General features: G+C 42.2%; 1 protein-coding gene across 3 annotated transcripts in view; it reads left to right on the plus strand.

Annotated features, from left to right (window-relative positions):
- The window catches only part of rgs7b (regulator of G protein signaling 7b), a gene marked incomplete at its 3' end in the record, with an annotated part of 48,059 nt that overhangs the window by 15,371 nt on the left and 27,688 nt on the right, over positions 1–5,000 (plus strand). The gene's annotated exons all lie outside the window — the stretch shown is intronic.

The following is a 5,000-nucleotide window of genomic DNA, read 5'->3' on the forward strand; positions in this document are numbered from 1 at the left end:
ATCCAATATCACTCAGATTTCTGATCTTGATGGGGTGATTGATAATGAATCTGGCTGGATGGTGAAGTCGTGCTGCAGAGACGGATTGGCAGGGAGGACGAGAAGCTCAGTCTTTGCCAGGTTGAGCTGCAGGTGATGTTTCTTCATCCATGTCGGCAGCAGATCCAGGAGAATGAGAACTGAGGATTTGGGAGCAGCTTTTGCGATCCGTAGGGCTTCTGTGACCGACAGTGATGCAGTCTCGGTCGAATGCCCTTTCTTGAAGCTGGATTGGTTGACGTCCAGCTGGTTGTTCAGAGACAGGAAGGATGTTACTTGGTTGAAAGAAACTCGTTCAAGTGTTTTCGCAATGAATGGTAGGAGAGAGACAGGTCTTTAATTCTCTATAAGTGATGTGTTTAATGTTGGTTTCAGCAGTGGAGTTACCCGAGCCTGCTGGAATGCTGTAGGGAAAACGCCAGTATGGAGGGATGAGTTGATGATGTGTGTGAGTGCTGGGAGAAGTGTGGGAGAGATGGCTTGTAGAAGGTGTGAGGGGATGGGGTCTAGAGGACAGGTGGGAGGATGACTGGAGAGGAGAAGTTTAGATACTTCTTCCTCGGTTAGTGGAGAGAAGGAGGAGAGAGGTTATTGGCTGTGGGAGAGGTCGGTCTGGGTTCCTGTGTGTGTGGAGCGGAGAACTGACTGCTGATCGAACCCATAACTCTGTCGCATCTCTCTGCCGCTCTGCCTCCCGCTTACACACACACTGCCGCTCTGCCTCCCGCTTACACACACACACACACACACTGCCGCCCTTCCACTCATGTCACTTTTTTTAAATCCCCTACAGCGCGAAACATGAGTCCCGCAAACACGGCGCAGTGGAGGACAAAACGCTACCCAACGCGAACCCAAACGCTGTGACCTCGCGCCAAATGTTTTTATTGGTTTATTAAGTACAAACAGGCGAGTTATGAAAAATTGAGTGTGAGGGATTTGTTCACTTCACACAAAAAGATCTTGGAATGAGATGGCTAACTGTAGTAGCGTTTAGTCCACGCTCTATAATAGCCTAATTTAGAGATCACTTTTTTCTTTTTTTTTTTACTGACTGCCGACAACTTTGATCGGTTAATGTTGATACGGTCAACCATCGGTCAAACGGTCATCGGTTAACATCCCTAGTTGCATTGGGTTAGTTGCATGTTTGACGACGTGTGTGTGTGTGTGTGTGTGTGTGTGTGTGTGTTTGAGCCTGAAGGCACGTGCCGCACCTCACACTCGCCTCACTTAAAAATAGAAATGCATCCTGTTGCCCTTGACAATCCTTGTCAATCAGAACGCATCTCTGTGTGTGTGTGTGTGTGTGTGTGTCTGACCATTACACCTGTGACTGATGCTTCATTTCACTGGAAAGTGTTTTATCATGAAACTGCTGATGAATCTCATGTTAAACATGCGCTGGTCATTTAACATCCACACAGAAAAGAGACATTGAATTTTCCACTGTGAAAGTGAAGCCTGTTTTTAGGATCATTACGACGTGTTGAATAAATGTCACAATTCCTTCATTAGCACATCTAATGAGCGTGATCACATGACGTTTGGGTCGATCGCTGATGTTTCCAGCGGGATTGTGTTTCACAGTGAGTGTGTGTGTGTGTGTGTGTGTGTGTGTGTGTGTGTGTGTTCCACCTGTGAGATCAGAGATGCACTAATGAAGTGGTATTATGTTAATGGATAGTTTTGAATGGTAATTATTACACCAGTGAACTAAAGACCCCAGTGTTTCTCCATAATATCCACAGACGCAGCTCAGGTCCTGTTAGTGGAGGTTACTCTGTGAGTGAGTGAGTGAGTGAGTGAGTGAGTGAGTGAGTGAGTGAGTGAGTGAGTGAGTGAGTGAGTGGAGGTTAGTGTGTGTGTGTGTGTGTGAGTGAGTGAGTGAGTGAGTGAGTGGAGGTTAGTGTGTGTGTGTGTGTGTGTGAGTGAGTGTGTGAGTGAGTGAGTGAGTGAGTGAGTGAGTGAGTGAGTGAGTGAGTGAGTGAGTGAGTGAGTGAGTGAGTGAGTGAAGGTTACTCTGTGTGTGTGAGTGAGAGAGTTAGTGGAGGTTACTCTGTGAGTGAGTGAGTGAGTGAGTGAGTGAGTGAGTGAGTGAGTGAGCGAGTGAGCGAGTTAGTGGAGGTTACTCTGTGTGTGTGTGAGTGAGTGAGTGAGTGAGTGAGTGAGTGGAGGTTAGTGAGTGAGTGAGTGAGTGAGTGAGTGGAGGTTAGTGTGTGAGTGAGTGAGTGAGTGAGTGAGTGAGTGAGTGAGTGAAGGTTACTCTGTGTGTGTGAGTGAGAGAGTTAGTGGAGGTTAGTGTGTGAGTGAGTGAGTGAGTGAGTGAGTGAGTGAAGGTTACTCTGTGTGTGTGAGTGAGAGAGTGAGAGAGTTAGTGGAGGTTACTCTGTGTGTGTGTGTATAAAGACAAATCGTAATATTAAAGTGTGTGTGTTTCTGCCTCTGCTTCTGTGAGATGATTATAAAACTCAGATCTGAATACCAGACGAGGTCTGCGTTCTCCTGCACACTGACCTAGAGGACCTGAAGGAGAACAGCATGAGCTCGCTGCTGAGAAACAAACACAGTCGGATCTGATCATATTCTTCATTAACAGCATTAAAGTCAACATTCATAAAGGAAGAAAAACAGCTCAATAATCCCATTCTCATAAAGACAAATTACATATTTTTAATAAGAATTGTGCGAAATACATTTTCATACGCAGAATAAAGGGGCGGGGCCTGGTTGAGTTAGTTAGTAGTGTGTTGAAACACACACACACACACTTGTTTGTGTGTGAGCAGTTAAAACAGTGAGATACGGCCTCAGATTATTGACATTGTTGCTATATCTGTGTGTGAGTGTGTCACACACCTGTGGCTTTAACGAGGCTCTGATTGGTCGAGGCACGTTTAACGCACACAAGGATTTGAGTGTGACAGAGTAAGATCACACACATCTGATGATGCATTTACGGTACATTTAGCACGTCAACAACCGTACATTAATCTTCCTGTTATTGCATATAATTCATCATTAATGATGTTTTCTGCGTGATCTTTAAACAGCTTTCATGGTCACCTGACTTTTCGGAAGCCAATCAGTTCCTCAGCTTTACAGAAAATCATGACGTTAATATTTAAAACATCTTAATATCTTCATAGTCGCATTACAGCTGCACGATAATAGTTCAATTTTGAGATGAAACAAACAATCAAGCCGTAGAGATTTGATGTATCGTGGATGAAGGTGGACATACTTATACATGCAGCTTTATATTAATATCTTAAACCAGTTCCTGTGCATTTTAGTCTCACTGAATAACGTGATGCATTTGACCTTTGCATTTGCATTCCTGTTTATATTTACATTTATGCATTTCAATGCACAGTATTTATTTGATACCAGTTCATGCATTCCCTCAGAGCTCAACCCATTTATTTAATGTGTGTTTTTTTTGCTTTTTAAACACATGCAACAACATACATTTGGTGCTATTAAAAATCCCTGAACGAGTGAGAGTGTACATGCGGATTATTCTGGGATGCTTTCTGTTCGTCATCAGACTGTATAATCATTTTAATATCCCTGAGGAAACACCGTCGCAGAAACACGTTTTTAAGCTTTTTTACTTTAACTCTTTTTATTGATGCTTTTCAATCAGACAGTTACAAAAAGAAAGACAATACAGTATTTGTTTCAACATATTAACCAAGAAATCCAGCTGAAATTGAACAAAAGCATAAGCTTTCTAAGTCTTGGACTGACATTTGCTGTGTATAAAGTGTGAGGTCTGTCTCAGGATCAAACGAGTGTGTTTTCTTCTTCTCTGTGTTCACAGCCGTGAGCCTCATAATGATGCTCAATCGTCTGTGTATTTTTCAGTATGTGAGATTACAGAAGTGTAGGTGTCAAATTACATGAACAGTGAAGAGCTGATCGTCTGTGTGCTGATTGGTCAAGCGTTTGATGTCTTGAATATCGATCCGTTTCCTCAGAAGAGAAAAGGTTAAAGTGGTTTCTTCAGTCACTTCTTGGCTGGAGTGTGAGTTTGTGTGAGAGCCAATCAAACGGCTCCGTTCGGCAGAGTGCCAGCCAATCAGAGCGTCACACCTGGTCCTGGCTTAGCTCCGCCCCCTGGAGTCTCTCAGCATCCCAAATGTCATTTTGCTTTGGAAGATTAAGAAGGATTTTCAGGTGTCAGAGTTTAAACAACCAAACAAATCCCTGGAAAGCTCCGTCATCCCACATCACCGAGAGCTGAGGAAACTGCGGTTAAGAGCTTCTGAATAAAGATGGACACAATAGCTTTACAATTTAAATAATATATTATTTTATTTTATTTAGATAAAAAAAGTGTGCAAAAATTGCTGTAAAGTCCCCCTGTAGTCAGTCATTTTATCCCTTAAAACTCATCTTTGATCACCAAAAAACGGTTACCTTATAAAATTGTCTTCATGCCTTAAAATATCTTGAATGTAACTCGACACCCGGTTCGCGGTTCTATGAATATGCAAATGAGCCCCGCCTCCACTCACTCACTCAGCTCAGAGATCCACTGGTTGACGATCACACGTTGATCTGATTGGTTACAAGGAAGTTTGTGACAAGAAAATACTCTGCAATGGTGTCGAATTTACACATGGTTTGTCTTAAAGCACATTAATAACACCACATAGACATATAAACAACATTAAATGCTAGATTTTCATCACAGGGGGACTTTAAATATTGTAATTAAAATAATGTTACAATGCAAAAAAAATTAATACAAATTCTCAAATTTGTACTAAAATTAAATGGAAAAAATTTAAATTTCACTAAAATTTCTTCTTTTCTTTTGATTTTGGGGTGAGTTCCTGCCTGGACATGTCATAGACAGCATCTGAACATCAGAATAACTCCCTCTCTGGTTTTATATGATTGTCATTCTGCATGTTCATAGATGTATTAATCTGCACTGCTATATAGCGGGT

The sequence above is a fragment of the Rutilus rutilus genome (assembly GCF_951802725.1).
Source record: "Rutilus rutilus genome assembly, chromosome: 16".
Lineage (NCBI taxonomy): Eukaryota > Metazoa > Chordata > Actinopteri > Cypriniformes > Leuciscidae > Rutilus > Rutilus rutilus.